Source organism: Hypanus sabinus, chromosome 1 (assembly GCF_030144855.1).
Source record: "Hypanus sabinus isolate sHypSab1 chromosome 1, sHypSab1.hap1, whole genome shotgun sequence".
Taxonomy (NCBI): domain Eukaryota; kingdom Metazoa; phylum Chordata; class Chondrichthyes; order Myliobatiformes; family Dasyatidae; genus Hypanus; species Hypanus sabinus.
The window spans coordinates 126,844,682-126,858,053 of NC_082706.1; the positions used below are offsets into that span (position 1 = coordinate 126,844,682).

At 42.4% G+C, this 13,372-nt stretch overlaps 1 protein-coding gene across 2 annotated transcripts in view; it reads right to left on the minus strand.

The window, feature by feature from the left end:
* The window catches only part of lama1 (laminin, alpha 1), a 340,811-nt gene that overhangs the window by 327,034 nt on the left and 405 nt on the right, over positions 1–13,372 (minus strand). The window lies entirely within an intron of this gene.

The window sequence follows — 13,372 nt, forward strand, 5'->3', positions numbered from 1 at the left end:
GCTGGAGGAACTCAGCAGGCCAGGCAGCATCTATAGAAGCAAAAGAACAGTTGACATTTTGGCCCGAAATGTTGACTGTACTTTTTTCCCCCACAGTCGCTCCCTGACCTGTGAGTTCCTCCAGCATTTTGTTTGTGTTGTTCAGATTTCCAGCATCTGCAGATTTTCTCTTGTTCATAACGCAGAAACATAGTAGGTTTGAATGTTAGCAACCTAGAAAGCTCGTAACTGGAAAGTTTTAAAACACTGATGAGGTACTTCGAGCAACATGAAGGGCCCTTATTTTCAATGAAAAAATTGTAACCATAAAACCTTCATTGAAGCAACTGGCCTCTAACACACAGGTTTATTATACACGTATCTTTCTTAAAATGAAGTTGCATTAATTCAGCCCACTGTGTTGATTCTGCGCTTCTTCTGTTCAAGGGCAAATAAATAGTATCATCTCGGGTCCCTTTAACACTCCACTGTTTAACACTTCAATTGTAAAAATGAACAACTGCCATTCTTTAAGATACAGATTCCTAATACAGTATTCGGCATTTTTATCAAAGCTCAACCTGCTGGTAGGGCTGATAGGACAGGTAGGAGGTGGCTGGGGAAATAATGCTTAATAAATTCGCCTTTGCTCTTGGCTTTCAGAAGGATGGCACCCTTAGGTGCTTAGGCTAAAGATGGTCCTGACGGCACTGGAAAGACCACATTTCATCATGAAAGTTTCCACATTTCTCACACTCAGCAACTGCACCAGCTCCTTACTCTAATATACACTGTGATTACATTTATTGGGCTACCTAGAGTAGCTGCTCACAATGCTGGGTTGTTCTGCATCTTTTAGCAACACTTTCTTGAAAACCATTTCAAAACTTATTTACATTTGCAAGTGATCAGCATTTGTATTTTATGAAAAGTGACAATTTATGGAAGATGAAACCAATTGAAAACTTAATCTCAAATGTTCAGATTATTACTGAAATACAATGAATATGAAATGGTATTTAGGATTCTGAAATGTTTCAGACAAAAATAATTCCAATTTTCCTTTATTCATAAAGCGGCTTAGAATTCATTTCTATTTCAATGTTTTCATCATGCACTCAATTCAGAATCACAGTCCTTGTTTTTCAATGCCAGCATACCTGCTTTTCTGAAAATTCTTTCCAACCTGGTCCCAACTTTGCATTTCAGTTCCCTGTTCTAGCCCACAGTGCAGCCTCAACTCCACTCTCATAGTCTAGTCTAGTCTAGTCCCAACTAGTCTATTTCACCCAAGTTGCTTAACTGAGCTAATCCCAGAGCCTGTGCTTGGTCCATATCCCTCTGAACCTTCCCTATCCATGCATGTCCAAATGTCTTTTAAACATCAGAATTGTTCCTGCTATGATCTTCTTCAGCAGCTCGTTCCTTCTCTTCAAGGTCTCTCCCTACCTTCATGACCTTGATATATTTTTGTCTACCTTTACAATCTTACTCTCAATGCAGCTTCAGCCTCCTCTTTAAGATTGTAATACACAAGAATAGGATTAGGCCATTCCCTCTAAACCCCATTCTCCTGCCTTCTCCCTGTAACCTCTAAAAGGGTGAAGTAACAATTGCGATTTTCCAGTCGACTGGAACCATTCCTGGCTCCAGTGATTCACCACTATTGCACAATCTCTTCAGCTACCTCTTTTAAAAGGGCTATTTAGTGCAAGTGCCTTAATCAAGTCCACATTCATTCCTTACAGCTTCCCAAGGACCTTCTTATTAATAGCAACTACATCCACCTCTGCACAACACCCCCACCCAATTCTCTCAAGTTTCTGGCATATTGCTGGTATCTTCCACTGTAAAGACTAAACAAAATACTATTCAGTTCATCTACCATTCCATTTCTTTGCACTCCGTTACTATTTCTCCCACATCAACTTACAATGGTTTGAGGTCAACCCTACCTCTTTGTTTCTTTGCAACCTGGAAAATTTTTTGTTATACTCTTTTATATCATTGCCACAGCTTTTCCAGCAAATCCAACCTCCCACCTGGCCCCAACAGAAATGACCTCCGTTTGAGTATGAAAATGCAAGTTCCGTGTTCGATAAGGTGTAGCAATTCAACTAGATCCAGAGCTGGAAGAAATGCCAAACATTTCTGTCTACAAAAGGTGAAGACGCCAATCACAGACTCAGCAATGGCTGGCACAATATGATTGGTTCAGGCTTTCTCACAAAGAACTCCCCTGAAGGAACATTGAAAACCTTGCTGTTACAAGTAGAAAATTCAAAAAGGCCCTAATCCAATGGCCGAGAAAACTGAAGTCACTGAAATAGTAAACAGCTAATAATGCTTTCTCTGCCTATAGCAAAGAAGTTAATTAAATCCAAATAACTGCAGGATCAAATTCTGAACAAATGAACCTGGGAGAGATTATGTTTGTATGAGTGGGGGGCTGGGGGGGGGGGGGGGAAATGAGGGAAGGCAATGGGCAGTGATTCCAAGACTAACTTCTGTTTATTTATTGAGATACAGCACGGATTAGAGCCTTCTGGCCTTTCAAGCTATACTGCCCAGCAACCCCTGATTTAACCCGAGCTTAATTTTGGGCCAAATTAAAATAACCAATTAACCTACCAACTGGACTATGGTTGAAAAACTCACATGGTCATGGGGAGAACATGCAAATCCCTTACAGGCAGCCATCTGGACTGTAAAGCATTGTGCACCATGCTGCCCACCGCATTGTGTCACTTATCGACTCAGATGGGAACTTCCATCACCAGTGGCACTAATCTCACTGTAAATTATAACTATGGTTATGTAACTATATTTTACTCACTGTATTTACCCGAGTAGTATCTCAGTGTATTTATTGCATAGCTTTTAGTGGTAGAAATCGTTACAATTTGTTTACTTTGTTCTTTAGTTGACCATTGTACAGTACGAAAAATTGACTTTGTATGCTGTACATTTGCTGTTAAGTCATACAAGTTGCCCTAATATCAGTTCATTGGGTTGGCAACAAATACTTGGCAATTCTAAATTGGCAATGGCATACAGTTTGACTTTGTATCCTTTAAACTTACTGACAACCAGACTTTGGACCTGAGACTTCTTTGGATTTTGGCCTCTAAATCTTCAGTCACAATTTCAATGTATACTTTCAAGTAGATTTGGAGGGCTTGGAGGAAGGGTGCATTATCACATGTATTTCCATGGGTTTCCAGCATCTGCAGAACCTCTTGTGCATATGCAATATCTCCAGCACATCACATCAATATTTGCAGAATTGGAATTTGTAAAGTAGAGTTGGAAAGATGGATTTAAAAATTTCCACTGTGAATATCATTTAATTTTGAGTTTACCTTTGCAGCTTCATATTAATGGCACCCCTTCACCCAGATTATCATCCTATCACCAACTCGGCTACACATGACAAAGGTGGCACAGTCTGTAGCCAAGTATTTCACCTCCTCTGCAAGACTTCAAATAAATAAAATTTTTAAAAGCACTGTGCCGTTGTTGTACTGCACTTTTATCCACGGTAGCCAAAGGCAATTTTTTGAAATTTTGAAGACTTTTCTGATCAAAATATTTCAACTCTTGGGATCCCCAAGAAGTGAATAATTTAAGCCCTGACTCTATTAATGAGGACATGTGGCACACACATGCAGGAGTGGAGGGAGAGCAGAGTCTGAAGGAAGGCTTCTGCTTAAACCCCACTGTAGATTCCAGATATAAAAGCATCAAGAAAACTTTGATTAATACCAAATGTACATGTGCAACCGATGCTTAATAAAATTTAACTCATCCTTGAATATTCTGTACAGTATTGTTCTTTTGGGAAAATATCCATAATTAAAACAAGATATATGCTGCTTTTAAAAGATTGCCATACAATAGGAGGATTACATCAACATCTTTTCATTTCAACTTTTCATGGTTCAAATATTAACAAGGTCTTTGAGCATAACAACAGATTTACAATTTTTGACAAATGTTTCAAGTGTTAAATTAGGTAATGTTATGGTTTAAAAGGGTCAATGTACCTTAAAGCTTCTAGATTCTGATTATTCAGTGATCCTGATCAATTTGCAACACTTTGATGCAAATTGCTTGAACTGATTTTTCAGTGAATATAAAAATATTTTAAAATATGACAGTCATCAGATGATTTATGTATAGTTAAGTCAAAAATAAAACAACGGCTAACTCTCCAAGCATGCTGGAGTGTAGAAATGATTAAGTCACAGAACAGGGTGCAAGCTAAAACGTAGGGAACAATACACTAAAGTGGCTTGGAATTTTAATGGCAAGTGTCTGAAACTATCAACACAATTCAATCCAGGAGATAAGCAAGTCACTGAGATAAAAGCATTGGTCTGCCTCACCCTGAGTGCTACAGGGGCTCATTAAGGAAGCAAATTTGCTCTGCTTTAGAGGAGTGCGCATTAGATTAAACCTAGCTGGCAGAGAAAAGGCATTTTAATTTGCATATACTAACTTGGCATGGGCATTTGAGGTCATTGAACTGTTTGCTGACTTACATTCGAGACTTCAGGGAAAACTTTCACCCTAATTTTTTGCTCAAGATGGACTGTTCCCTGAACCAGAACAGACATCACCACAAAACATGCTGAGAGTAAGTTTATCCACTAGAATCCAGTTAGGAAAGACTACACTCAGTAAGAAATGATTGGGCTATGCAGTAACTACTTGTTAACAGACGCACAACCTGAGCTCGTTTTCTGTATGTGAGCTCCCAGGGTGACGTATAAGCAGACTTAGGAACTGTTATCATAAGAGGCAATCTATTTACTTAATCTTAAGGCTACTACATTGTAAAAGATGTAATACAATTAATGATAAAGTGGTGCATTGTAATTTCAACTCTTACAGATTTAGTAACTTTGGATCACAACAGTCACTCCCACTCACTCCCTTCTCTGCTAATTGACAATAACCAACGTGACCATGCATGTGGAGTAAGTACTGACTGAAGTGATCAGCCACAATCAGACTGAATCGCCGAGTAGGCATGAGAAGCTGAGCAGGCCGTTCCAACTCCTATTCTTACTTGTGATACAAATTTCACGACAACTCCTCTTTGTCTCGCTACATGGGATTTGATGGATGGCATTTTCTGACCCAAAGCAATCCTGTTAACTTTGTTGTGCGGGGAGTTCACGCTGTTTGGTGACACAAGAGATGGCATTTGCTGAAATCGAGACAATCTGCTCCAGGAACTCAGTGGGTTAAGGAGGATCTGTGGGAGGAAAGGACGTTTTGGATCTTAATGAAACATCTCAAAGATGTTGCTTGACCTGCTGAGCTCCACCAGCAATATTTTTTTTATGGTTCTGTCAATTTGCTAGTGGCTGTGGATCAGTTATTTCCTCTGATTCAAAGGGCTGTAGGTTTAGAGACTTGAGTGTAGTAATTTACACTAATAATCTGGTGCTGTATTAATGCTGCCTTTCGGATATGTTGTCAAGTTGATACCTTGACAATTTTCTCAGAAGGATATACAAGATCCTCTGGCACTATTTCAAAAAAGAGCAGGTTAATTACACCTATCCTGGTGAACATATATCCTCACTTGACATCACTAAAATGGCTTATTTGATTTTCATCACTTTCATCTTTGTGAATAGCTCAAAGTGTCGAGTTTATTGCTACATGTATGCACAGGTGCATTGAAAAAAATTACTTGCAGCAGCATTACAGGCATAAAGCACAAGATAAGCAGGATTCACGAGAATATAAAATATCCATAATTTTCAAACCAAAAATCTCAATTAGAACAAAAAAAATCCATTTTAGTGCACAGTGATCAAAGTGGTCGTAGTGTTGCTGAACTGAAGTGTTTAGGGTTGTACCTGCCTGTAGCGAATAGGGTCCAAGAACCAAATGCTTGAAGGGAAATGAATGTAAGTTGCTGCAATGCCTCATTGCATTATAGCAGCGATTCCCAGGAAACTATTGGCTAGAAGCCCTTTTGTTTCTGATATTGATGTGAATGATGCTACATAAATGCAACTCTTCCTTTTCTATTTCTTTTTAAACTCAATGTCATTACCACCAAACATTATATAAAAATGAAACATCTCTAACTTTACAGGGAAGGATTTGGGGGAAATCAAAAGGGCAGTTTTCCTACAATGTTTTGCAATCCAAGACTTGAATGTTTTTCCTTCAAGGTTTAATTCACAGAACCTCTACTGAAAGCAAAAGACCAGAAAATATTTTTATCATCTTGATCAAACATTTATTCATAAGGGAAGCTATTATGTAATGAATTTAATACTATTTTATCCCCTACTTAATTTACCGCAAGGCTCTTTTCCAGTCGATGTTCAAGGATAAATCTACCCATTGTGAAGGCTGAATAGTTCACTTAAAGACTTACAGAAAATTATACTCGCAAATGTTCAATAGAAAAGGAACTAATTCAGGAAACTGAATTGGGAATTGGAAACACTTAAGATTTCAAATATATAGCTCATCTTCCTTCCAGACTTTCCACACTTAAAGCCATTGATTTGTTCACCTTAGAACAGAGAGTGGAAGTTCTTCCAATGTGAAGTACAAATGTGGAAAGAGAAAGCAGGTGTTTGAATGTGTTTTGCTGTCCAAAGCCCTTTCCTTTTGACAGACTATATGGAAAAAAAGGCAGGAGTGAAATAGATACAGGTTGTCATGGAGACCAGTATCAAGAAGCAGATGTATAATTTCCAGAGAGCTCTGTTAATAAAGGAGATGGGTAAGAATTTAAAGGCTTTTTCTTTGAACGATGAAATGTGAGGAAGAGGAAACAAGCAGCATCAACAATTCACTGGTAGAAGGGATAGATTGGTGGATGAATGAAGACAAACGCTGCAAGAGAACAGGAAGATGTAAAGCATAGAAACTAAATGAGGAGGGCAGAGGGTGAGGCTGGGGGTGGGGGGGGGGTGCTTCAATGAAAAAGCCACTCAAGATTAAGATCAACCATAAATGAAAACTGGAAAATCACATGAAGCCTTTTTGTTTCATTCCTATCTCCAAATGTATTCTGCTGGAGGAACTCAGCAAGTCAGGCAGCATTGTGGGAGGGAAAAGAACCACTCTGAACCCAAAACACCCACTGTCCATTTACCCCAAAGATGCTGCCAAAATTACTGAACTCCTCCAATGTCTTCTTCATTGGCTCAGTTTCCTGCAACTACAATATCTTTTGTCCCCAAATACATTTTCCTTGTCCAAGTATAATGAATAAAACCTACACCATAAAAACAACAATAGAAGCAATTATTGAAGACAATGCAAACATCTTCATGTAATTATTGCAATTAAAGTCATCTTCCTGCATTTTACTCACACCATAAGAAATTGGAAATAATACAGGTTTTCAGCACACTATAAAGAAGATCAGTAACATTGAGACAAGGTTCAGTTTGAGGCAACATACATGAGGCCAGATGTCTCAGGAATGTTACAATGATTGGTTGCTGCATGTTTAAGTACTTAGACAGAGACTGCAGAAACAAGTCTCATTCCCCATAAATCTGACTCGTGCCCAATACCACTGAGACATTTGCTGCGAGCTATCTAATGGAAAGAAGTTGCTCCAGGAAATAAAGAAATGGTTTGCTGATGTAGTTTCACATTGAATATTTTCTTCAACAACACACACAAAATGCTGGTAGAACACAGCAGGCTAGGCAGCATCTATGATTTTCTTCCATGTTTTACAGCCCAGTGATACATCTTAGATGTGAAGTTACCAATTTAATGCAAGAAATAACAGGGCCAATCTTCCACAAGATCCATTTGGGCTTGTTAGCAGAAAAGCTGAGGTGTTCCCAGTATAGCATAACATTCCATTCTGCAAGGTGCTAATAGCAGGAATCCTGTGCTACCGGCTTGAGGAGATGACTAATATTTCTTAAGAGTCTTTAAGCTATATGCAAGGAAACAGGCTCTTTGGCACAATCTACTGACCACCAAGCACCCATTTCTTGTCTTATTATGAACATGGCCAGGTTAAAATTGCACAGATACAGTGTGCCACTGACAGGAGAAATTATCTGCTGGGAGAAAGCTAAGTAGAGTTCTTTCTATTTGAATTAATTATTAAATTGTCATAATTTTGGGTGTACATGTATGCCTTGTGTTTTCTAACTTTTTCTTTAGCAAATCCAGACTGATTTTGAATGTCTGTAGCAAAGACATTCATAACAATGATGATTTTGACAGGCTGTGAACCTGGGAACTGGCTTTACTTACTGACAAAACTACACTGCCACTGCAGCTGGACCCTTGCAGTTAGAGAGGTCCTGCTCTGTCCTGTACATCACTGGTACACTGGATCCTGTTTTTTGTAGGTGGGAGACTGTACCTGGGCCACATTGGAAGAAACAGAATGATCCAAGGCATAATCGCAACCTCCTGGATAATGATAGAGTTACCCCAATGTTAAGGTACAGTTATCCATGAACAATGGGCTGGAGGTCGCTCCCCACAGCAGCCCACACTGGGGCCACAGCACGCTCCCCACAGGAGCCCACACTGGGGCCACAGCACGCTCCCCACAGGAGCCCACACTGGGGCCACAGCACGCTCCCCACAGGAGCCCACACTGGGGCCACAGCACGCTCCCCACAGGAGCCCACACTGGGGCCACAGCACGCTCCCCACAGGAGCCCACACTGGGGCCACAGCACGCTCCCCACAGGAGCCCACACTGGGGCCACAGCACGCTCCCCACAGGAGCCCACACTGGGGCCACAGCACGCTCCCCACAGGAGCCCACACTGGGGCCACAGCACGCTCCCCACAGGAGCCCACACTGGGGCCACAGCACGCTCCCCACAGGAGCCCACACTGGGGCCACAGCACGCTCCCCACAGGAGCCCACACTGGGGCCACAGCACGCTCCCCACAGGAGCCCACACTGGGGCCACAGCACGCTCCCCACAGGAGCCCACACTGGGGCCACAGCACGCTCCCCACAGGAGCCCACACTGGGGCCACAGCACGCTCCCCACAGGAGCCCACACTGGGGCCACAGCACGCTCCCCACAGGAGCCCACACTGGGGCCACAGCACGCTCCCCACAGGAGCCCACACTGGGGCCACAGCACGCTCCCCACAGGAGCCCACACTGGGGCCACAGCACGCTCCCCACAGGAGCCCACACTGGGGCCACAGCACGCTCCCCACAGGAGCCCACACTGGGGCCACAGCACGCTCCCCACAGGAGCCCACACTGGGGCCACAGCACGCTCCCCACAGGAGCCCACACTGGGGCCACAGCACGCTCCCCACAGGAGCCCACACTGGGGCCACAGCACGCTCCCCACAGGAGCCCACACTGGGGCCACAGCACGCTCCCCACAGGAGCCCACACTGGGGCCACAGCACGCTCCCCACAGGAGCCCACACTGGGGCCACAGCACGCTCCCCACAGGAGCCCACACTGGGGCCACAGCACGCTCCCCACAGGAGCCCACACTGGGGCCACAGCACGCTCCCCACAGGAGCTCACACTGGGGCCACAGCACGCTCCCCACAGGAGCTCACACTGGGGCCACAGCACGCTCCCCACAGGAGCTCACACTGGGGCCACAGCACGCTCCCCACAGGAGCTCACACTGGGGCCACAGCACGCTCCCCACAGGAGCTCACACTGGGGCCACAGCACGCTCCCCACAGGAGGCCACACTGGGCCACAGCACGCTCCCCACAGGAGCCCACACTGGGGCCACAGCACGCTCCCCACAGGAGCCCACACTGGGGCCACAGCACGCTCCCCACAGGAGGCCACATCAGGCCAGAGGTCAAGAGGCAGTTTCTCTGCAAATGAAGGTCCCAAGGAAGCTGTTGGCTCTCCTCGATGCTGGAGGATGTTTTCGAAATTCCGAAACATATGTGGTTATTGGTGTGGATTGCAGTTTATATTGACCTCTTTCAGTTTTTCTGTTTTTTCTTTCTTGCTGCCGATTGGCAGGACAATATGTTACTTTTTTGGGTGAGGGAGGGGTCGGATGTTTGATGTTACTGTTGCTGTTTTGTTTTGTGCGGGGTGATGCCTGGGAATTAGAGATTTGATTTTTTTCACTGTCGTGAGGGTGAGCTGTTAATTTTATGCCAGTCTTGTTTCTTTTTCTATTTTTGTGGTGGGGGGGACCTCAATGACTCTCATCATTTTTCTGTATTTTATGGCTATCTGCAGAAGACAAATCTCGGAGGCATATTCTGCATACATACTTCGATAATAAAGTGAACCTTTGTACCATTCCCAGGCATATACCTAACCTGCTGTGTTACCAGCCACGAGGAGATGGGAAACGTTTAGTGAAACCCAATCAATTGTCCCAATTCTTCTTCCTGCAGTCAGCCTGACTGCTGCTGAAAGTAGCCAGTCAAAAGTCCATTCTATAATTGTGTTGCATTCTCCCAGCAACACTTCAGTTTTCATAGACCAGCAGCAACAACACAACTTACAGTCCTTTTTGATTAAGTCTCCTTAGCCTGAAACCTGATCTTTGGAGAATTCATGAAACTTATCGGTTTCATTTCAGAATCCTAGGGTCAGTTTTTCATACCAGCCAGCCCAGTCCACTGAGGAGCTTACATATCTGAGGAAATGTTCAGTTCACATTTGTGAAACTAAGTAATTTATCCAACGTCAATTAGCTTTAGAAGGTAAAGCTCTGCAGAATCACAGAAGTTTCAGGCCAGTGTCCTGTTTGAGAGATTCAGTTAATCTCCTAATCCTTACAGTGCATTTCTTTATGGCTGTGTATCTTATGTCTGCCTGCACTGCACTTTATCTGTATTCTGCTATTATATTCCTTATACTATCTCAACGCAACAACGCGATGAAATTATCTGTATGGATAGCATGCAAAACAAACTTTTTTGCTGCACTTCATACATGTGACAATAATAAAGCAATTTACCAATTTAATTGCTTTCCCTCGATATTTAGCTAATTTCTTTTGAAGCCGCATCTGAATCCATTCTCATCATCTTTCATGCAGAATTTTAGGACAATTGCTTAGTGAATGAAAAAAAAAGACTTCTCCCAATCATCTTCCATCTGCATCCTTTGATTTTATTCTGCTAATGGGAACTATTTCTCCATACAAAGTGCCCTCAAGCTATTTAAACCCAAACATGTTCAGATTTTATCTTTCAGTAAGTATCATCTTGGGCAAAATTAGGTATTTTCTATTATTAAAAAAAATTATGATCGAACTTTTATATGGGCAATTATACTTTGAAACTTCTGATAATACACCAATTTCAAATTCCTGGAATCCTTATCTGACGACCAAACCTGACACAGCTATAAAGGCAAAAACAACAGCTCTGTTTCATTAGGAGTTTGAGGAGATTTGGCTTGTCAACTAAAACATTTGAAAACTTCTACAGATATATCATGGAAACCATTCTAACTGGCTGCATCACCATCTCGTCTCGTCTGGTACAAGACTGGTACAAGACTGAAATAGGTTGCAGAGACTTGTAAACTTAGGTCACCTCCGTCATGGGTACTAGCTTCCATATTATCCAAGGCATCTTCAAGGAGCGGTGCCTCAGGAAGATGACGTCCATCATTAAGGATCCCCACCACCCAGGACCTGCCTTCTTCACAGTGCTACCAGGGAAGGCGGTACAGAAACTTGAAGGCACACACTAAGTGATTTAGGAACAGCTTCTCCGCCATCCAATTCCTAAATGGGCATTGAACCCTGGAACACTACCTCACTACTTCTTTTAAATATCTTTTTTTTGCACTACCTATTTCAACATATCTATTAAATAGACATATTCTTAACTCAGTTTTTCTCTATATTTATTTTTGTGTATTTCAATGTACTGATTCAGTAAAGTTAACAAATTTAACCTATGCTAGTGATTCTGACTCTAATACCTGCATTTTCAAAGTTGTCTGTTGCCTTTTTTGATCGTCCAGAACTTACCAATGCCTAACTTTCTCCAACTATGCTAAGTTTCCAAACACAGTAGACTGTAGAATCAGAATTAGATTAAGCAAATTCACTGTCAAACTCAACAATAGCGACACAAGAGACTGCAGATGCTGAACTCTGGTGTAATAAACAGAAAGCTGAAGGCATTCAATGCTTTGAAACGTTTCGTCAGCTTCAGTAAGCTGAAGAATGTTGAGGACATCAACCTCGAGGTTGAGTGTGGAAGGTAAATGCGCTTGATTGAAGTGAACCGTGTCTTTGTGGAAAGAGGCTATGAAATAGAACCACACAAGCTGGCAAGATCACAGAGTTCATAACTAGCAGCAGAGGTTCGAGCCGGCTCTTCCTGTAAAGAATACAAAATAAAGAACTTCCGATGGCGTCCAAATCAAACTCGGGACTTGGGCTTTAAAATGGCAGAAGGAGCGGCTCTCCTGCCGCTTTTTGGGACTTTCACATCCATGCACGAAATGTTAGCTCTTCCTGGACAGTGAGAATGTTCAAGGGACTGAATTACCGCCGATGAGACCTGGGAATACTGTGAGGGGTCTGTACAGCTGAATTCTGGCCCCGAGCGATGCAGGGGTGGGCCGCAGGGGAGCTATCAATCAGAACACGACAAGGGGCTGAGCAACAACCATCACACACCATCTCTGTTTGCAAAGTACGGAAAATGTCCAGCCGATTCATTTTCTGCTTGGGAGGTTACATTCTGTCCCGCTACACATCAGGAACGTTTAATTATCGGATTTACAGCTTTCAAAGTGGTTAGCAAGAACAATCGGGTTATTCAAATGAATACATTAGGAACGTAACAACTATTTTGCCTCATATGCCTTACTTAGCAAGCGCGTGGAAACAAGTTAGTGGTACTCTCCCACATTCACAATGTTCAATACATAAATATTGCACTGTAGACGTTAACTCTGCGTCCTACACGGGGCTTGCTCGGAATTCCTAATTTTAAATGTTTTATGCAAAATGTTAAATTTACAGATAACTTTTTGTTCATTATTGTTAGATTTAGTTATGTTTATGCGTGTAATATTTACACCACATAATTCATTTACCCACTGGCGTAATGACGAACTGTATAGCGTTTGTAAGGATAAGGATTCACCACAACACTGGCCATGAATCAGACACCGTCAAATATAATTATTAAGTACCAATCTGCAAAAACGCGCATCTTGCCGCATTATGTGTGTTTTCCCCGAGAGAAGAGGGGGATCCCTTGTAAGCAAGCAACTTAGTATCTAACTCCCACGAAACTTTTTTTTTTCTGACGGATTTTTCCGGGACACGCAAACGCTCAGAATGCTGAAATTATTAAACAAAACCTAAAATTCCCAATCCGCCAGCAACGAATGGTTAATCTCATTGATTTCAAGCACTGAGTTGTACTGTCAACTCTT